Source organism: Amia ocellicauda, chromosome 7 (assembly GCF_036373705.1).
Source record: "Amia ocellicauda isolate fAmiCal2 chromosome 7, fAmiCal2.hap1, whole genome shotgun sequence".
NCBI lineage: Eukaryota > Metazoa > Chordata > Actinopteri > Amiiformes > Amiidae > Amia > Amia ocellicauda.
This window is the reverse complement of record NC_089856.1, coordinates 27,050,754-27,074,186: the sequence shown is the minus strand read 5'-3', so window position 1 is coordinate 27,074,186 and position 23,433 is coordinate 27,050,754. Positions and strand designations below refer to the sequence as shown.

Sequence of the window (23,433 nt, the reverse complement as noted above, 5' to 3'; positions counted from 1 at the left end):
TTAATTAATAAATGTGTCATACATTTTCTTTTATACATAAATGTCTTATACATTACATACATAACCTGACACCTGGTACTTTATCAGCTGAGTTCCAGAGCTGATGGAGAGTCTTTGGATTGGCTAGAGTGTCGTAGAGTCGCGGTTTGTGATTGGGTCAAAATATCAGATGCCAATGGCTGATGCCCACAGTAACGTCCTTTCCATTGGTCAATACCATGCCCATGTTCTGCATTTGCGCATTGAAATACAAACGCCAGGAAGTACGCGATGTAAGCAAAACGCTCAGTCAATTATCCTTAACGGTGACCGGCAGGCTGTGTTGCCTGTTTGGCAGGTAGTAATCACACGTTACGCCACAGCCACAACACGCCTACCTGGTACGACTGTTTTTTTTTTTCTTCTCAATACTGCATTTTCAAATTAGAAACTTCGGCAAAACTAACTGCAGCAGCACAGTACAACTAGAAATGGTGAGTTGATTTCATTTTCCAAAAAAATAGACATATGCTATATAAATACAGAACCATGTTGCCCTAAAATTAATACATTCTCTTTCAAAAATTATATTTCACAGTGGTTGGTTTATTATTTGTAAGTATGCCGGGGTTATCGATTCAGGAATTCCTTATTCCAGGGGTTCCCAAACTTTTCGACCCAAGTACCACTTTCCCGCCCAGAATTTGTGTTTGTACCCCCACCGGAAAAAAGCATGAGAGCTGGGGGTTCACGGCAACATAGCATGAGAGCGGGGTTACTCTCAACGTGTTACTTTTGCCAACTCTATCTTTTACCGATATACCGATAACAATAATTAGGGTGGGGGGGAAAGCCAATTTACGATTTATAGGCCGATTTATTTTTCTTTATCAATACAATCTGTCAATACAATACAATACAATACAATATTGTATAAAATATATAGCACTCAGTGTAAAATTGCAATATTTAAAATAGATCAATTCAAATTCTGGAGTTTATTGGAAAGTTCTTGATAAAATTACAGCATTAAATTAATTACCCTTTTTAGATAATAATTAAAATACAAATAATGAAATTCCAGTAATAACAAACTTTGGGTACTTTACTTATCTTCAGATATAACTGCGTAAATAAAGCTGCAGGTGCTGAGAGGCTCAGAGGTGTGGTCAGCGGTGCCTGGGGTCAGAGCTGCGTGACCCTCACTCTCAAACAGGTTCAGCAATAGTGGATGCGCTGCTGGCTCTGCTAAAACAGAGACCAGACAGTATTTCACACTTTCCATTTGTAGATTTGTTTAGTAGAACTCCTTTCTTATTGCTCAAAAAACGCATGTAGATGTAAACATAAAATAAACGTGACTGCACCGCGCTTTTCATTACTTCTATTTAAAGATTTGCGTGTTGCATTTGCAATAAAGGCGGCTGTTGTTATTTTACAACCGGATTACCAAGGAAACATTAGAAAATTCTGGAACCACATAAGGGCGTCAACATGTACAAAAACGCCTAATGTTTGTAATGCACACATTTCTTTGACACCAAATACCATTAAAATAACATAAACAAACTGGTTCATAAATAGAAATCAATCAATCAATTTTTATTTGTATAGCGCCCTTCGCAGGGTAGCCACAGAACGCTTTACAGACTGGTAAACATACAACAAACATATAGCAAAATAAAAAACATAAATACATTAAAATCAAATATAGACCTGTAAACATTTTACATGATCTAGAATAAAGTGAGTGAACATTTAAGTAAATAAACCATTTAGGCACGGAGGAGAGAAAAACAAAAAAACTCCTATGGATCGCATGTAGGAGAAAATGAACCCCTCAGGGTCCAGGGCTTAGGGCGTAGGCCTAATGGTTGCCTCCCCTCCAGGGCAGTATAGTTATTACAGCAGCAAGGAGATCAGAAAGTTCTTTATCGGTGCTGCTGGATGTGCTCTTCCTTCTGGAGGAGGCCTCTCGCTGGCCATCGAGGGTGGAGGGTTTGGACCATCAACAAGCTTTGGGTTGCGATGGCTCGTCAAACCTTGGTTGTGGATGCCCCGTTGACCCTCCGTGGTGAGGTGCTTCTGGGATGGGTTGTGCCTCATCAGACTTCCATGGTGGGGGACGAGGTGCCTCGTTGGACCCTCAGAGGAGGCTGTTGCTGGAAGACAAGAGGGCAGTCGTGCTCAGATACTGGTCATGCAGTGCAGTACATTTCCAAAGACAGTTGTGCAATTGCATGTCCATGGCACACCGGCAGCACTATGGGCTAGAAAAACAGACTAAACAGATTAGTCTTCAGACGTGATTTAAAGGCTAAGACAGAGGGGGCATCTCTTACATTGGCTGGAAGATCGTTCCACAGCTTTGGGGCCCTATAACTGAATGCTCTACTATCTGCGCTTTTCTTGTGTATTTTAGGGAGCACTAAGTAACCGGCTTCCTGTGATCTCAATGGCCGACCTGGAGTGTATTCCATAAGGAGATCTTATGAATATGAATCTACAAATAAAAGACTTGTGCAAATAACTCAGTTGAAATGAGAAAAGGATCCAAATGTAAAAAAATGTAATGCCCTAATTTAAATGCCCACGCAGCTTTGCAATTACAATAACTTCAAATCAAATATTTTTAAACGTAGCAATTGTTATTCTTCATTACTAAACTACTCAGGGGATATAAATAATATTTATTACACTTCCCAATCAAATAAATGGTATAATGCCCTTCGAAACACAGTATTTAATTGGTAGAAAAAATTATCTATTGGGGAAATGGTGCTGTCTGAAAGCTCTGAAATGTCCGCGGGTGTGAGTGCGTTTTTTTGGGGTTATAAGTGCTATGTAGTTATTTATAATACTGTCAGAGTCGTAAACATTGTACCTTCCATTTTATGTTTGTTTGTTTTCAATGTCTGATTGACTGTGTCACGACAACCTTTATTGACAACTTGTTAAAGTACCTCTTCTCTCAGACAAAGTCAGGGCCGGAGTGGGACACATTTTCAGCCCGGGAGTCTAATACCCAGTCATCAGTAACTAAATGGAAAATCAATATGCATCTCGAAAGAAAGAAAGGCCTTCTACCATTCTTTACAAGTTTTGGTTTACACTCAGAACTGAAAATGGCAAAGCCATACAGCATCAACAACCGCCTAAGCAGTGCACTGGTTTCTGCAACTTTGTTTATAACTGTCTTATTGTCTATAGACATTTCCTTTCATGTGCCCATGAGCATGAATGCCTCTAATTGCTCCTGAGACATTGATCTTCTTAGCCTGTTCCTAACAAATTGAGGTGTTGAGAAGCTTCTCTCAGGCGATCTGAGTGATTGAGATTGTCAACAGAAACTTGTATGCCAAAACAATTACATGGTAGGCATCAGTGAGAAGGTTGTACTGTGAGAGGATGAGATAAACACAAATGGCACAGTTTTTGCAGCAGGAACAGGTCCTGTTCTCCAGCTCTACATCTGGTTCCATATACAATGGCCCACCTGTATCCTCCTCACCTCCTACCAGCATCTCACTAGCTGTCCTTACAAAGTAACCCTCCAGAGGGGACTTCTTCAGTCTCTTCCACTGGAATACCAAGCCAGACAGCTCAGCATGCAATGTGCCAACAGTGGCTCTATCATCAAATTTAAGCAGACATTTGCTGATGTATTGGAGAGCTGAGCTAGGGAGCCCATTTGCCTTAATTCTGCCAAAGTTTTTAGGGTCAAGACAAGCAAATTCTGAGAAGTTCTGTATTTCCTGAAAACCGTCTATGTATGCTACCTGCCATAGTGTCCAGAATGACATTGTGTACATTGACCTCAAAGTCAGCATCTGGTGATGCCTGGAGAGCTTTCAGAAGATAACCCTCTGGCATTTTTTTTTTCTATCTCAATGCTGTCCTCCTCTTGCAGCTTTTGATTGGCCCAACCGATAAACTCATCAGCTGCTACTTTCACTCCCTCAAAGTCTCTGATAAATGTATTAAGGCTGTCCTTTGTCCCCTCAACCAGATGCTGAACTGCTAGAATATCCATACCCTTTATCTGTAGGTACTTGGAGAGGGGCATGTATGCTCAACAATTCAGAGAAAGGTTTGAGCAGTGAGGATTGTTTCATACCTTAGAAGGGCTTCAATGTATCCCTTTGCTTTGACCCTCACTGTTGGCTTCATACTCGTATCTTCCTCAATTGAGGCGAGATTCAGCAGCAGGTCAACATACAGAGCATCCTGAGGCTTACCAAAACACCCAAAGACCTTAGTGTGAGCCTGGTCCTTAGCCCACCACCTGGTTTCCCCTATTGGGCACAGTCTTCTGTGATGTTTGTCATCACTTGTCTCTTCCCAGTTCTGCATATGCTTATATGATTCTGAGAACATCATTAAGCAATGAAAAGAGAGAGATACTTTCTACAACACTGCCTGTTGTGTCTGCCAGTACCAGATTCAGAATATGTGAATAACACCAGACATAAATGTTTGTAGGAGACTGCTCTGAGAGAAATGCAGAGAACCCTTGATACTGTCCCTGCACGTTAGCTGCACCATCAGTGGAGTTGCCCACACATGTGCCAATGTCAATACCAACCTTGTGTAATGTCTGTTTGAGTATCTCTGTGAAATATTTTCCTGTTGATTTTTCACAGTCTACCACAGCAACTAATCGCTCATAGATGGCATCTGTAACATATCTCAAAATTACTGCACATTGGTCTTTTGAGGTGATATCTTGGGTGGTATCTGTTTGGACTGAAAACATGCCTGCCTGTTTAACCTCATCTGCAATTGTGCACTTTATAATTTGGCTGATGACATCCACAACTTTAAAGATTATGTCTTTTGAAAGGAAAGTCACGAGAGCCTCTGCCCTTTGCCCCAGTGTCATGGTGCTTCTTACTTTGTTCAATACAAGTGATCAAGTACTGTTGAAGGCACATATCATACTTGCTCTAGAGTATTATCAACTCTAGGGAGTTGCCATGATTGACTGCAGTGTTTTCCAATGTATAAGCAGCCTCTGCTTTATCTCCTCTGTAACTAAGTCCACATTTGCCAAGTGACTTTTGTGACATCTACTATGTGCTCCATTACCTGGTGCTTTTTCTTTACTTGTTCATAATGTAAAAACATTTGGTTGCCAGTCAATAGAGTTTTCACATCTGCCTTTTTAGCCATCAGAAAGTAAGCATCTGCTATCTGGGCATTACTTTTCTCATGTTCCTCAATCCTCTGATGAACATGTTTCCATGCATTCATACCTCCCTTTATAACAGGATTATCACCTTCAACAGGTGCAAATGCCAAACACACAGAACAGTACAGAGAATTAGTTTTTTCATTGTATGTCAACCACTTGCGGTTGGTTCCATCCTTTCTGTGATAAGTTTTTGCTATGTGATGTTTTAGTGGCTGTTGAGGATGGTAACTGAAAAACATGTCAAGGTCCACAACCACAATCACATTTAAAATAAGTCAAAAGGCTAAAATCACAGAAATGTTTTTGAAACAGATAATCAAAAAAAAAAAAAAAAACTGAACTAAATAAAAAATAATTCCTTCAATGTAATTCACTTTGGATAAAAGCATTTTCCAAATGCATAAATATACAGTGCATCCAGAAAGTATTCACAGTGCTTCACTTTTTCCACATTTTGTTATGTTACAGCCTTATTCAAAAATTTATTAAATTCATTATTTTCCTCAAAATTCTGCAAACAATACCCCATAATGACAACACGAAAGAAGTTTGTTTGAAATCTTTGCAAATTTATTAAAAATAAAAAAATAAAAAAGCACATGTACATAAGTATTCACAGCCTTTGCCATGACACTCAAAATTGAGCTCAGGTGCATCCTGTTTCCACTGATCATTCTTGAGATGTTTCTACAACTTGATTGGAGTCCACCTGTGGTAAATTCAGTTGATTGGACATGATTTGGAAAGGCACACACCTGTCTATATAAGGTCCCACAATTAACAGTGCATGTCAGAGCACAAACCAAGCCATGAAGTCCAAGGAATTGTCAGTAGACCGCCGAGACAGGATTGTATCGAGGCACAGATCTGGGGAAGGGTACAGAAAAAATTCTGCAGCATTGAAGGTCCCAATGAGCACAATGGCCTCCATCATCTGTAAATGGAAGAATTTTGGAACCACCAGGACTCTTCCTAGAGCTGGCCGCCCGGCCAAACTGAGCGATCGGGGAGAAGGGCCTTAGTCAGGGAGGTGACCAAGAACCCGATGGTCACTCTGACAGAGATCCAGCGTGTCTCTGTGGAGAGAGGAGAACCTTCCAGAAGAACAACCATCTCTGCAGCACTCTACCAATCAGGCCTGTATGGTAGAGTGGCCAGACGGAAGCCACTCCTCAGTAAAAGGCACATGACAGCCCGCCTGGAGTTTGCCAAAAGGCACCTGAAGGACTCTCAGACCATGAGAAACAAATTTCTTTGTTCTGATGAAACAAAGATTGAACTCTTTGGCCTGAATGGCAAGTGTCATGTCTGGAAGAAACCAGGCACCGCTCATCACCTGGCCAATACCATCCCTACAGTGAAGCATGGTGGTGGCAGCATCATGCTGTGGGGATGTTTTTCAGCGGCAGGAACTGGGAGACTAGTCAGGATCGAGGGAAAGATGAATGCAGTAATGTACAGAGACCTCCTTGATAAAAACCTGCTCCAGAGCGCTCTGGACCTCAGACTGGGGCGAAGGTTCATCTTCCAACAGGACAACGACCCTAAGCACACAGCCAAGATAACAAAGGAGTGGCTACATGACAACTCTGTGAATGTCCTTGAGTGGCCCAGCCAGAGACCAGACTTTAACCCGATTGAACATCTCTGGAGAGATCTGAAAATGGCTGTGCACCGACATTCCCCATCCAACCTGATGGAGCTTGAGAGGTCCTGCAAAGAAGAATGGGAGAAACTGCCCAAAAATAGGTGTGCCAAGCTTGTAGCATCATACTCAAAAAGACTTGAGGCTGTAATTGGTGCCAAAGGTGCTTCAACAAAGTATTGAGCAAAGGCTGCAAATACTTGTGTACTTTTTTTGTTAAAAAAAATGAATACTTTCCGGATGCACTGTAAATGTACTATAGTCACTGTACCTTAGGTCGCCAGTTCCTGTGTGCTTGTTTGTCGTCTTAAAATATCTGTCAGTTTGTCACATATGGCTGCGTCATCCTCCAATGCCTGTTTTTTTAACCTGGCTTTTTCAGCTCCTCCTGGCATCTTTTTACCATCCATTTTATCCTTCCCGCAATTAGCTCACTCTCTCTAACTCACTCCACAGCATTAAATAATGGTTTCGGTTTGTTTATATCTCCATGGCAATGACCTGGGTCCATGCACTTGTGTTTGAGAGAGTGAGAGAGAGCATGCGCACTCTGACAACAGAAAACATCACTTTTTAATGCACGGTCTGATCATGAGCTGATTTAAATTCAAATCTAGTGTAATTAGCTTAGTTATCAGTCACACAGTAACTTAACAGATACACGTTTTTTTGTGTATGTGAAAAAAAGAGAAAGCAGGCGAATCTGCCGACCCAATTTATGAACAGGCAGAGCGGCCCACCGGGAATTCTCCCAATTCTCCCTGTTAGTAAACTGGTAGGACAGTTGGAGATTGGTGTTCTCTCTCGTCAGGTGGCCTTGTCATTGCTGTTGAATCCTCAGTTGTATTTTATCATTGTAAGTGTTAGTGTCTGTGGTGTCAATATGCAAAAGGGGAGAGGTTACTAGCTAGGGATGCTCATTTTGATTTTTTTTTTTTCTGACTGATAACCGACGCTCATTAACGACCATTAACCGTTAACCGACAAGTTTAAAATATAGAATGGATGAGTGTCTGTGACCCATTTAAAAACAAATGTTTTATTTTTTCATAAGGGGTTGATTTTTAAATGGCAGTATAAACAACAACAGAAGAAAAACAGATTAACAAAACGAAAACGCATCGAATCCGAGAGCGCCAAGAGCGCTGTCTGTAGGCCAGGGAATAAAATTAGCACCCGCCACCCACCAAATGCGGGTAGATTTAGCCAGTGGTGGGTAAAACTGTCAATCTTACCAGCCACTTTGGTGGGTAGCCAACAAGTGTATGGGAACTCATCTTGTTTTAATTTCTCCTAGTGTATTGGTCGATATGTTTCAAAATACGAATTCATTTGTTGACGTTGTAGTGTTGGTATCTTAGTTGATTTGGATCAAAGTGTCTTCGAATTATTATTGCTGCATTAACAAAGTCCATATACGTACAATCGGTGGAATTCTGCAGGTCTGTGGAAATCTGCGCTACAATGGGCCCCATGGCTTCCTTACAGAGCACATACGTGTATAATATGTGCAGTGCAATTAAACTACCACAAATCTACAGTTGGTATGTTAACCCACCTAAAAGCCAAACACCCTTCTGCGAAACTAGCAATGACAGAAAAGGAAAGAGGAGCAACACACACATGAATACACACACAGCCAGCTATTGCTGTTTATTCTGTATTCGCTGGAACTCGAGCGCAGAGCGGAGTCTGAGTATGGTGTGCAGAGGAAAAGCCAATTGTTTAGTCAAGTAGACTGTATAAATGAGCTAGATAGGTCTTATACATCTTGTATTTCAGCAGGTGTCAGGTTATGTGCTGCTGCAAGAGCAGTGGTCAGATGGCAGATGAGAGAGAGAAACAGACTTTTACATTGTAGCTTATAAACAGTGACTTTTAATCACAACATTCATTTTAATGACTTTTAAGGACCTTAAGAAAATACTTTAATGACAGGCAGAAACCCAGAGAAGGGAGTAGCAGTGAAGAGGAAGAGGATTATGAAGAGTGACAATGTGTCACCATACACCCCTTCTCATGTGTTAGTTTGGTGTTTTATACAGATCCCTATTAGCTGCCATGTTATTTAATATGTGATTGATTAATTTGAAAACGATGCTCCCGTACACTGTCTCTACTTGCAAGTGTTAGAATTCAATAGAATGCAATGTTTTGGTCAAAGACCTTTTAACACTTGCAAATAGAAACCGTGTGTAAGCATGTTTTTTCTGTCCAGCTTTTCCCTCATATGCACCTGTCTAAGAGTCTATACAGGTGTGGGATTACCTTTTGTTATTGTGATTGATTAATTACCTGAATAAATGTCATGTTTTAACATGTTCACCACACATTTTTACACCATTATATATTTCTGGTGATGTTTCCCTTTGGCTGGTAAAAATACCAAGTGGATGGTAAGTTTTTTCCAGACACAGTGGCTAGTGCCCAAAAAAGTTAATTTTATCCCCTGCTGTAGGCTATCGAAAACCTCCTCCACCTCCTCCGCTCTTGGCTAATTAATTATCAAAAACAACCAACAGGTTTAACAAAACGGAAACTTGTAGTCACATTTTTCAGACCTTAAAATAAAATAAACAGGGCAGGCCTACCTCAGTCCTCAGCATAGTGGACTGCTTGTCTACTGGTTTTTATTCAGAAATAGCAACATGTCGACATGTTGTGGGGTTAGTCTGGTGCGCAGTCTGTTAACTGTGAGACCCATGGCGGAGAATATCCGCTCAGATGTCCCAGGAATACAGAGGTAGCGCCTCGCTAGAGTGTCCAGCCTCGGGAAACGCGCCTGATTAGCTTTCCACCAGTCAAGAGGATTAGTATTCAATGAGGGGGAATTGTCTCTCCTATAGGTGTCCACCTCTGCCTCTGGGTCATTAGCTTGTTGAGGGGTGCTGTAGTTGTCGCCCAGGAACAACAACATGGCATTGCCTTGGCGGCGGCGTCCGACTCCAGCCTGGGCAGCAGATACCACTGTCTCATCATCTCCCTCCGTAGCGCTAGCTGTCTCATCTCCCCTAGTAGCACCAGCGCCAGGCTCATCATCATCATCATCATCATCATCATCATCATCATCATCATCAGTGGCCACTTCCACGGTAGCACAGATTTCCAGGTTTTGCTTTTGCAGATTTTCTCTCCCTTTGTGGGGAAAAAACCAGATGTTTATGGTGAGGGTCCAGGACAGAGGCGATCAGCACTGGTTTGGCCACCAACTAATTCATGTCAACCTGTGGTAAACAATATAGCCTAATTAATGTCCCTCTTAATTCATAACAGAACAGGCTATTATGTCAATTATAGTAATAGGCTAATAGTAACAATACACGGGATAATATGCTAGGGCTAATAATAATAACTACTACTAATAATAATAATAATATTTGAATAGTTCCTAGGCTATTTTAAAAATACACTTAGGCATATATTAACCCTATAAATGAAACGGCATACCCACATGCGGCCACTCAAGGACTGCTGAACATTCACCTTGAACTCTTGTCACTCTTCGGCCGTCATCCTCAGCTCCCATCAGGTGTGTGTTTAGGAGCCTGAAAGTGATGGGGTAAATGATGGAAACTGACACATCCTTTTCTGTGGACATGACGTTGATCGCAAATTTTAAAATCTCCAGCACAGGTGCAATCTCCTCCATTATCTGCCAGTATTCGTCTAGGATTTTGAGGGTTCTGGCTTCTTGCAGCTTTGTTACTGTTTGGTTGGGCAGAAGAGCTGTAACTGCTCACCATTGTTCAAGAAGTCTTCCGAACATGTCGCACACCGAGTTCCATCTAGTTTTGCATGACTGGATGAGCTGGTGTTTCTGAAGTTTAATTTGTTCTTGTTTGGCCTCCAGTGCCTTGCATGCAGCGGTGTTGTGGTTGAAGTGCCTGACAAGCTACCCAGCTGCAACGATAACCCGATGCAGTGTATGTGCAAAACAGGCAACTGAGTCCCAGTTCACCCATCCGGGAAAGTTAGCAGCCACGATGTTGCGTGCATTGTCGTGGACTCATGCAGACACTTTCCCAGTAAGTCCCCAAGTCTCCACCGCATTAATTAGTTTAGCTGTGAGGTTGTCAGCTGTATACTCTGTGTTAGTAGGATGGCAGATTTAACCTGCCAGTCGTCATCAATATAGTGGCGTGTAATTGTTATGTAACGCTTCGTTGTGAGCGCCGTCCAGCAGTCGGTTGTAAGAGCCACGAACTTAGTGCTAGCAAGTTGCATTTTAAGCTCTTTTTTTTTTTCTCTGCAAAATGGTCTTCAATTCCACGGGTAATAGGCCATCTTGATGGGATTTGGTAATTAGGCTCGATATAGCCCAGTAGCTCCTGAAAACCCTTGCCACAGACCACGCTGATGGGCAAATTGTCTTTCTCCACCATTGAACAGATTCTCTGAGTTATCTCCTCAGACCGCCAGGCATCGCATCTTCTCCCTGCTAACATGGAGGGAAAAAGTTTGTTGTACTCCATCACCCGATGCTGGATGTTGCTTCGAAAGTGGTATTGCATTGTGCTTGTACTACTGCTGTATTTCAATACTGCATTGCATTTCCTACAAATAACCTCGTCGTCCTTAAGGTCAAAATGGTCCCACACAGTACTTCTTTTTGCTCGCTTAATTTTGCTCAGACTCAGCGAAATTTGTCTGTAGGCACATGTGGTTGATTGTACGTGTCCACACGCCCCCCTTGAGTTGACTGATATATTTTTAACTGTATAACCGATAGTATTAACCGGTAAACATTCGTGTTGTCGGTTAATGGTTGCACGGTTAATTATGAGCATCCCTATTACTAGCACATCACCCGGTATTTGTGGACTCGTGCGTCCTGTTGCTCCTTGTGGGCCACTGCTCCGAAAAAATAAACAAAATAGCATCTTCCTTACAGACAATTGAGGAGTGACATAGTCTCATAAATCATCCCATAATAATCTAATGCGGAGAAAAAGCTTATTTTCTTTTTTTTTTTCTTTGCTGACAGTCTCATTGTCATTAGAACTATAGGAAGGCCATGTGGACATTTTAGCCAGTTTATTCTTTAGCACCCCATAACAGTATTTTTGCTACTGTACTGCATCAGCCTTCATACAGGGATAGGCTTCAACCCATTTTAGAAAACATTTACATTATTACAAGTATATATTCATAACCACAATATTTAGGCATTTTAACACAATCTATTTGCATATGAACAAAGGCATGATTTTGCGATTTCAGCTCCTTTCCCAGGATTATGAGCTTGACAAATGTGGCAAGTTCACAATATTGCTGAACGATTACTGTAAAACCTGCTTTTTGAGAATTTTTAAAAGGACTGCTTCACACATCCTCCACCCCTCCTTTTGCCCTCTCCCAAATCATAAAACATTCTAAGGTACACAATAGGGCTATTCCTCTACCATGTAAGATTCTTTCCCTGGGAGCCTGCAGTTTAACCTTATCTAGTACACCTTATGACCTCCACTTGGGCACAGAAAATGGGCCCCTGTTAGGTAGATTGGTTGAAAGTAGAATATATATATATATATATATATATATATATATATATATATAAACTATTTTTAAAACATGTAATACAATATTTGACATCTGCACAGTTTGCAAGCTTTGCAATATAAGAACAATTTCTTAATTTGTGCTTCCTACATAAGATTATTATTTCGGTATAGTACTCAGTTGTTGTCAGCTGAATCATATGTCCTGCACTTACTAAATCAATTTACTTACTTATCAATGTAAATACTGTTTTTTTTTTTTTGGTGTGTGTGGAGTTTTTCAAAGCAAAGTGCTCATCTCTGTCCTTTTTCACATCTAATTTATCTGAGATCAATTTAACATTATAAGAATCATTATACCAACTCTTTAGACAATATAGTTGATAATTATTAGATTAATTGCAGTAATTAATCCATCATTTATCAATTATTTTTATTTTTTAACAAACTCTCATAACCATATATTTGTAATTATTTTCATAGTATTATTAGGAACGATTCCCAATATAATTTTCAATAGTTTTTTAAGGCATTTTTTTAATCTAGTATTTCCCTTATTTGTCCGTATCAGCATCAGTGTTATTATCATTATTAATGCAACCATTACTCTCTCTCTCTCTCTCTCTCTCTCTCTCTCTCTCTCTCAGAGGCTGCTTGTCTGGCAGGCGAGTGGGGCTGATCCCACAGACAATGTCTCTGCCCCTGCTCCCCCTCTCCTTTTTTGGGGGGTGCATATTTCTTCTGTTTGCTTGATACTAGTCAGACAGTACTGTCAGACAGTTTTGTAACTTTAATCGTACTATTACTGTCTCAGTCAATTATTTGTATGAAAAATTCATTCATTTACACCAAGTAAATTCCTTATTTTCCTTTCTCCAACTTCTCAAGCCATTTCAATCTTAAACTCCATTGGCACCGCATCCTAACTGGTGTACTTTTTTTTTACTTTTCCTGTGTATACATATATCACACCATTAATTTAGTCAATTAATTAATTAAACTTGGGAAAAGAAGCCTTTTCATTGATTTCAATAATGATTTTCAGGTACTTCAGGAAAGTAGGTGTTCACAAAATGTGTCCAGTCAATTACTGCTTCAACAAAGAGCCTGTATGGGCACTAACACTATACTTAGGATTCCTTATTTAAGACTCTCTTAGTCTTATTCTGGACCATGCAATACAAACAAATACATTCAAAATACATTTACTTTTCGCAAACATAGAAATAAACACATACTGATTTATATCCAAAGTAAATTCGGATACCAGTTTTGTTGGGCATGTTTTGTTGACCTGCAGTGTCACAAACTACCCTTATTTATTATTATCTATTAATTTCCCACAGTATCTTGAGGACTTTCACTAATACTGAAGACTTCTTTTTTAATTTGTCTTCAGGGTATTCAGCTTAGACTAGATTGTATTTTGCTATTTTCTTTTTGTAATTAATCTTTTAAGTTAGCTAGCTTTAGTTTCTTATTTCTTAATTCATATTCCACTGTGGCACCCCATCATTGTCTAACTTTCGTAATTTCTACTTTCCCTTGCCCTTTTACAGGAGCTGTAGTGGCCACCTACAGATCCTAGGAGCTTGCACACGAAATACAGATACAAGACAGTACCACTGTACACTCACCTAAAGGATTATTAGGAACACCTGTTCAATTTCTCATTAATGCAATTATCTAACCAACCAATCACATGGCAGTTGCTTCAATGCATTTAGGGGTGTGGTCCTGGTCAAGACAATCTCCTGAACTCCAAACTGAATGTCTGAATGGGAAAGAAAGGTGATTTAAGCAATTTTGAGCGTGGCATGGTTGTTGGTGCCAGACGGGCCGGTCTGAGTATTTCACAATCTGCTCAGTTACTGGGATTTTCACGCACAACCATTTCTAGGGTTTACAAAGAATGGTGTGAAAAGGGAAAAACATCCAGTATGCGGCAGTCCTGTGGGCGAAAATGCCTTGTTGATGCTAGAGGTCAGAGGAGAATGGGCCGACTGATTCAAGCTGATAGAGGAGCAACTTTGACTGAAATAACCACTCGTTACAACCGAGGTATGCAGCAAAGCATTTGTGAAGCCACAACACGTACAACCTTGAGGCGGATGGGCTACAACAGCAGAAGACCCCACCGGGTACCACTCATCTCCACTACAAATAGGAAAAAGAGGCTACAATTTGCACAAGCTCACCAAAATTGGACAGTTGAAGACTGGAAAAATGTTGCCTGGTCTGATGAGTCTCGATTTCTGTTGAGACATTCAGATGGTAGAGTCAGAATTTGGCGTAAACAGAATGAGAACATGGATCCATCATGCCTTGTTACCACTGTGCAGGTTGGTGGTGGTGGTATAATGGTGTGGGGGATGTTTTCTTGGCACACTTTAGGCCCCTTAGTGCCAATTGGGCATCGTTTAAATGCCACGGCCTACCTGTTTCTGACCATGTCCATCCCTTTATGACCACCATGTACCCATCCTCTGATGGCTACTTCCAGCAGGATAATGCACCATGTCACAAAGGTCGAATCATTTCAAATTGGTTTCTTGAACATGACAATGAGTTCACTGTACTAAACTGGCCCCCACAGTCACCAGATCTCAACCCAATAGAGCATCTTTGGGATGTGGTGGAACGGGAGCTTCGTGCCCTGGATGTGCATCCCACAAATCTCCATCAACTGCAAGATGCTATCCTATCAATATGGGCCAACATTTCTAAAGAATGCTTTCAGCACCTTGTTGAATCAATGCCACGTAGAATTAAGGCAGTTCTGAAGGCGAAAGGGGGTCAAACACAGTATTAGTATGGTGTTCCTAATAATCCTTTAGGTGAGTGTATATTACATATAGTTTTTAATGATTTGTTTGTGTCCTATACATAGATTATTTATTTTCTAAGTCATATTGTTTAACAGATGCAGTGTACTATGAGAGATACACTTAACTTCTAGTCTTTCATTTACTCTTACAGTCTTATTTTTCTTTCTTTAGCCGTAAATCAGGCTTTTGTCTTCACTACATGTGCAAAAATCCTATCTCGTATTACCATTAATCATTCCCACCGATTCTCAGGTACTGCTTATTCAATTCTAATCATAACAGTCTTGAGACATAAAGATAAACAAGAACAGTGATATACTTACAAACACAAAGATTTCCTGCTTCAGATGCCACACATCAGCACATCGCAATTTTACCCCAACAAAGGGTATTCTCAAAACAATATATTTTTATGCATTTCATGTGTTACACGCTTTAATAAATAAACATACTTAAAGTCATGAAGCTTTCCAATGGCAGCCTCCTTCTTTCTGATTGGGCATGCCAATACGACAATCTCTTCAAAAGGAATCATATTGACCACCAACTTGCCAATCCCCTGACCTAAATCATAGGCTTCCCATAAAGACAGAATGAGAATACTGGTAATATAACAAATCATATCATAATCAAGTATGCCTTTACATTTTTATACAAACTTATTCAGTGGAGTCTTTCGTGATAAATACTGCAAAATGTGCATTTACATTAGAACAGACCTCAATATAGTATAGATAACTTTGTATTTTATATCTCATATTTATCCAAACTTATGGATTTAATTCTTATATAAATTATATAGCATCATGTTATAGTACTACTTAACAAAATATAGTAATATTTTCAAACATTGTTGTGAACATTTGCTAGTTTACCGTTTGGAGCCGAGAGAGGTTATTGTGGTTGTTGGGCCAGGACTAATGCCGACTTGCTCTTCTATATTTTTCTTAAGTTCTCCCTTTTTATTTTCTACTCTGAGGTATGCCTCCAGGGAATTGGTGGACACTCTCTGGTGGCCCTATTCTTCACCTTATCTCATCTGTTGTAACTATCTTTTGGAGGGGAATATACAAGAATAAAAACATACAAAATGGCCATAAACCAATTATTCCACAACTTGTCTTTCAGTTAACCATGACTAATGTTTCACATTACAGTTCACTGTATTGAGATATTGACATCAAAAATACTTTAAACATCACAAAATTAGATCCAATATAACATTAATTGTTCAATTTGATTTAATTACCTCTTCGTTCTCTTATTAAAAGATAAAGGAAGAAGACTCAACTTCAACAAACACTGGACGTTCTGGTGTTTGATTCCCTGGCAGTGACGTACTAGTCTCATCCTGTGAAAAAGGCTCACTAAATAAACAAAAAAAATAACTGCTTTACATTTACATTTTAAATGTGATTTAACTTCATAGATTTCAATTATACAATTTAATTTTATACATACCATTCATTGAAGTGTACTTCATTTTTTGGGAGGCATTTCTGAGGAAACGATCTTTTGGACAAAAGTAAGTCACAGATATCTCAAAATAGGTCACATTTACCTACCATTATATGCCAGCCTGCCAGGCACATCTAACCACCACTATATACCTGTCACGGGTAGACTGACAGGAAAGAGGAACCCAAGTGCGGATGTAAACAAACCTGGAAACAGGCAGGGGTTCAAGCCGGCAAACAGCAGTGTCCGAGGAAATCCATGAGTCGTAGCTGATGAGGCAGGCAAAGGGTTGATGATCTGTCAAACAACACTGAGAGGGCAATCCAAGAGGCGATGGTCTGTGAAGCAGGCAAAGGGTCGATGATCGGGGAAACACAAGTCAAAAGGTGATAGGGATAACAAGTAGTACTTGGAAATGCTATGGTGAGATAGACAAGACTGAGCATTGAATGGAAGTCACTGAGGGGTTTACAGTGAGGGAAAAAAGTATTTGATCCCCTGCTGATTTTGTAAGTTTGCCCACTGACCAAGAAATGATCAGTCTATAATTTTAATGGTAGGTGTATTTTAACAGTGAGAGACAGAATAACAACAAAAAAATCCAGAAAAACGTATTTCAAAAAAGTTATACATTGATTTGCATGTTAATGAGGGAAATAAGTATTTGATCCCCTATCAATCAGCAAGAGTTCTGGCTCCCAGGTGTCTTTTATACAGGTAACGAGCTGAGGTTAGGAGCACTCTCTTAAAGGGAGTGCTCCTAATCTCAGCTCGTTACCTGTATAAAAAACACCTGTCCACAGAAGCAATCAATCAGTCAGATTCCAAACTCTCCACCAAGGCCAAGACCAAAGAGCTGTCCAAGGATGTCAGGGACAAGATTGTAGACCTACACAAGGCTGGAATGGGCTACAAGACCATCGCCAAGCAGCTTGGTGAGAAGGTGACAACAGTTGGTGCGATTATTCGCAAATGGAAGAAACACAAAATTACTGTCAGTCTCCATCGGTCTGGGGCTCCATGCAAGATCTCACATCGTGGAGTTTCAGTGATCATGAGAACGGTGAGGAATCAGCCCAGAACTACACGGGAGGATCTTGTTAATGATCTCAAGGCAGCTGGGACCATAGTCACCAAGAAAACAATTGGTAACGCACTACGCCGTGAAGGACTGAAATCCTGCAGCGCCCGCAAGGTCCCCCTGCTCAAGAAAGCACATGTACAGGCCCGTCTGAAGTTTGCCAATGAACATCTGAATGATTCAGAGGAGAACTGTGTGAAAGTGTTGTGGTCAGATGAGACCAAAATCGAGCTCTTTGGCATCAACTCAACTCGCCATGTTTGGAGGAGGAGGAATGACCCCAAGAACACCATCCCCACCGTCAAACATGGAGGTGGAAACATTATGCTTTGGGGGTGTTTTTCTGCTAAGGGGACAGGACAACTGCACCGCATCAAAGGGACGATGGACGGGGCCATGTACCGTCAAATCTTGGGTGAGAACCTCCTTCCCTCAGCCAGGGCATTGAAAATGGGTCGTGGATGGGTATTCCAGCATGACAATGACCCAAAACACACAGCCAAGGCAACAAAGGAGTCGCTCAAGATGAAGAACATTAAGGTCCTGGAGTGGCCTAGCCAGTCTCCGGACCTTAATCACATAGAAAATCTGTGGAGGGAGCTGAAGGTTCGAGTTGCCAAACGTCAGCCTCGAAACCTTAATAACTTGGAGAGGATCTGCAAAGAGGAGTGGGACAAAATCCCTCCTGAGATGTGAGCAAACCTGGTGGCCAACTACAAGAAATGTCTGACCTCTGTGATTGCCAACAAGGTTTTTGCCAGCAAGTACTAAGTCGAAGGGGTCAAATACTTATTTCCCTCATTAACATGCAAATCAATGTATAACTTTTTTGAAATGTGTTTTTCTGGATTTTTGTGTTGTTATTCTGTCTCTCACTGTTAAAATACACCTACCATTAAAATTATAGACTGATCATTTCTTTGTTAGTGGGCAAACGTACAAAATCAGCAAGGGATCAAATACTTTTTTCCCTCACTGTATAAGCAGTGGAGAGGGAAGCAGGATACCAGTGGTGGAGATGCTGAACGAAACGGGAAGAAGACAGGACAAATAAGTGCACATGGTGTTGTGGAATGTTAATTGAATAATAGGACATGAAGTTGAGGAAGGGTGAAGCAATTACAATTCAATGACAATACCAGCCTGCCAGGCACATTCAACACCATTATATATTAGCCTGCCAGGCACATCTAACCAGCTCTACATACCAGCCTTCCAGGCAGCTCTACACCACTATATACCAGCCTGCCAAGTACATATACACCACTATATACCAGCCTGCCAGGCAAATCTACAACACTATGTACCAGCCTGCCAGGCAGATCGACACCATTACATACCAGCCTGCAAGGCCTCAGGATATATTATTAACCAGAGTCACCCCCTTATAAACAAATACAGTATTTTAGAGCTACCAACCACATTGTGTTATTAATATATGCATAGTATCATATACATTTTTGTTGATATTTAAGGTTATACTTTTCAGAGCAAATTGAATATTTACATTGTAAGCTGTCCCAATAAAGGTACATGATCAGGCAAAATTAATATTAAATATTTGAAGGGCAAAAGAGTTGGCAAAAGTAACATGTTGAGAGATGGATTATAAATGTTTGAATGAGGAATTCATGAATCGATAAGAGAACAACCCCAGCATACTTACAAATAAGTAAACCAACCACTGAAATATAATTTTTGAAAGAGAATGTATTAATTTTAGGGCAAAATGGTTCTGTATTAATCTAGCCTTTTTGTTCTATATTTTTGGAAAACGAAATCGGCTCACTATTTCTAGTTGTACTGTGCTGCTGCAATTAGTCTCGCCGACTTCAAAGACGTTTACTGTGCTAAATTGTAAACTAGGACATGTGTGTAAACACTTAATCAAATCTAGCATTGCCATACCAGGTGAGTTGGGCACTGAGGTAGAGTTTCATTGAAAGAAGATCACTGCCAGTTTGGCTGGTTCTGCTGCATTCTTCACTTTCGCAGTTCCCACAATGTCACTCAGTTTACCATCAGACCTATTAATGAGATACATACAAATAAATGTGGAAAAGGTGTATATTTCTAGTAACACTATTCCTTTTCATTGGGCTGCTTATCTGCATATCCATCTCCAAAGCACTGTAATGTAATCTGTATGCCTATCCATCTGCATTACTTTATTTTAACGCGTCCAGCAATATTTACTCATGTTTCTCAGGTATAATACACACATACATAAATAGGCTATATACCTACATTTGGTTAAGTCCGACCACTATCGTTAATTTCAGATTTGCATTTTAAAGAAAGATGAATAATGGTGAACACTTACAGTATTTCTTCATTCACAACCCTGACACTCTTATCACTCTGCAGAGTAAGTGGCTTTGTTACACTTTCCCTTTTCAAAAATAGCTGGTTAGTCTCTCAACCTCATACCAACTGCCAATATACTGCAAGACAAGAAATTAAATTGTTTTGTCACTTTGAATGGTGGTACTTTTGTTGTTAATGCTGTTTGTTATGTGGAGTAGACGTAATTTAATTACATTGGCATTGAATAAAAAACAATTACCTTGCTTAAGTCAAAGTTTTGTTGAACAGGTGGTTTAGGGCAGTGGTTCTGTGTGGCGCCACCCCAGAAACATTTGGGTCACAGCCTGCAGCTATCCCCCCCACTCCCCGCATGTCCCACACGTTCATATTTAATATTACCATTTATTTATTTTTTAAAACCCTAACGTTTACCAAGGATGAATATAGTTTAAAACTTGTTTGCATGTAAGTTTTAACAATTTTATTTGGCCATTTACATTGGAATCTCTCTATGCATGGACCTTTTCTTACTCCATCTACTGCCCCGTTTCCACTGGCGGACGCGTCCGGACGGGTCCGTGTTTTGTGGACAGTTGAATATCTGGTGTCAGACGTGGCTGTAAGCCTCCGTCACCGACTGAGGAAATGATTCGCTTTCAACAGCGGAGGTGTGTGCTGGACTTGTAGACACGGGGAAGAGATCAGAGACATTGTGTCGGAAGATATAATCTCAAGTGCTGTGTGCGATCACGAAGAAATTGCAGTTTTATTAGCAGCATGGAGTGAAATCCACGTACAGAAACAATGACTGCTTACAGTTAATATCCGAGTGCATTAAAAACGTGGATTTCACAGGACCGGTGCAGTGTCCTGACGAGTTAAAAATAAACCGAAGGATAATAATCGGATCGTAGCAGCCAATTTTATTAATATTATATGAACAACTGGATGGTGTTTCAGGCTGTCGTTCGTGAATGGTGTGCAGGACAATCCGCAGAGACAATCAGTATGAAGGCGAACACGATTAGTTAACGTGCCCATTTACAAGTTAAATTAATGAATAAAAACATACAGCACATCTGGGTTGCCCTCTAAAACATTAAGGACTGGTTTAATAAAGGCGTCCATACATCCATTGTATATTGTATCTGGATGATTAATCGTGAAACGTGTGTATTTTGTTTCAACTGTAATTTACATGGTTAAGGACGTCTGATAAGTAAATTATAAATAATTCGGCAAAATGTATTGTTTGATTTTAATCTGCAGAAAGGGTAATAAGTTAAGGGAGTCACGCTGTGCCGTTTAAAATACATATATATACTAGCACAAATGATGACAACAATAATAACAAAACATATTTGCTATTTAGTAGTATTGTTGCACATGGAAAAGTTTTCTTACAGTAACGTAATGCTTGTCTGCATATAATGTCTCTACACGTTTAGCTCTTCCTAACATCTCTTAACAGAAACGTGTATTTATTACGCTGTTTACAATCATGTAAAGCACAAAGAATAAAACGCACACAAAAGTCCTCTCCACGTCAGGCTGTGTCGCTCGCAGTGTTGATCTCTGTCTCTGTTTTTAAAACGAAACACAAACCAAACCCACAGTCGCAGCTCCTCCATCACAGGGACGGACTCCACAGCGGCCTGGTTTACAGAAAAAGCTCTGGGACTCCGGCACGGCACGGACGCATAAGCCAGTGGAACCGAGGCATAGTATGATTGAGCCTGAATCAACATAGTTACAGAAGATACAGTAACGCTCTTTCCATTTTATACAATTTTACTAGTTATTTAATATATATTATTATGGATGAGACCGAATAGTCGAAAATTAAAATATTCGTTAAACAATAGTTAAAATAATAATAATATAATAATAATTTTATTTTAAAGGCTGTACGGTTGATTGGCTCTCTATGTAACTGTAATGAAGATTGACAGGAAGGTGGGATTTGTAATTTCTTGTCTGTGATTGGCTGACAATGACAGAGCTGGCGCGACTCCGACAGTGGGATCGGTGCAATTCTGCAGATCTGCGGAAATCTGCGGCGCTAAAGGAACGCGACTAATGGCTTCCTCTCAGAGAATTGCGTGGAAATACTTTGACAAAGTAAATTAAAACACTGTTAAGTGTATAATATGTACAGTGCAGTTAATATACCACAGATCTACAGCTGGTATGTTAACCCACCTAAAAGCCAAACACCCTTCTACGTCACCCCCAACCAAGCCAACCAGGGGTTAAATTGGGGCGGAACAGACCAGAACGGCGCTCCGGGACTCTCTATGTCGGAGGAGGGAAAAAACAACCCATGTAGTACAAACAGAACGTGATTTAACCGCCTCTCTTGTGCTTAGTTTTACTTGCAGCCTGAACCACATTTGCTGTCGCTGTCAATTTAAGAGCCAATCATGTTTCATCTTTGTTAGAGGGCGTTCCAGTCATCCCGCTGGTAGTAGTGGAGAAAGCTCGGTGTGAAACCCGAGCGCCAATGAATGCGAGAGGCAGAGCATGCATGCACAAACTGACACATTTTAAATCTACTCAGTTCATTTTAACCGCGCTAGCGAGGTAAGTTTACTGTCCAAACTTGTTATAATAAGTGCGATAATCTTATGTATGATTTACCCCTTATAATGTCCAAGTTTGTTTATCAAATTATGTTCAAATGGAGCTAGCTAGCTAGTTGGTTTGCATGGCGTAACAATAGCTTGTGTCTTGGTGAGTAAGTCCATTGCTGTAGCCTATGTAAGATAGTGAATTTAATTCAGACAGTTGAACAGAAAATTTTAATAATAAATATGATAATCCTATCTTTAACTTGCAATCAGTGTACCACACTAGCTAATTCAGACCAACTAATTGATCATTCCAACTTACTGTATCTTACAGAGATGGACAGCCAAGCGGAATTTGCTGACTGATTATTTTCAAGGGTATTTCGTTGTGATTTTGTATTATTACTATACAATAACACTGTACAACAATTAAATAAATTAATACAAACCAAGAACATGAAAATAAGTTTGAGATATATCAAATATACAGTATGGCCTGTACTGCTATTATTATTATTATTATTATTATTTTTTATTATTATTATTTTACTGTAGTTTTGTTTAATATCTAATATAAACTTTGCATTTGCTTTTAGAATGAACAGCTGCTCAAAATAGCAACAGCCCAGAACTGTAGCAGCAACAGTGCCACAGCCCAGAACAGCAACCGTGCCACAGGTCAGAGCAGCAGCGCCAAAGCCCAGAACAGTAGCAGCAACAGTGCCAAAGCCCAGAACAGAAGCCAAAGCTCCAAAGCCACAGAAAATGATTTGCCCAAGAAAACCTATCCATTTATGTATACAGCAAACCAGAAGCGGGGTTGCTCTGTTTGCAAAGACGCCATATGTCTTGGTGCTCATAGAACAGGATCAC

At 40.2% G+C, this 23,433-nt stretch overlaps 1 pseudogene; it reads right to left on the bottom strand.

The window, feature by feature from the left end:
- Positions 1–1,084: 1,084 nt before the first annotated feature.
- On the bottom strand, positions 1,085–21,738 carry LOC136753852 (E3 SUMO-protein ligase ZBED1-like; annotated as a pseudogene).
- Positions 21,739–23,433: the final 1,695 nt, after the last annotated feature.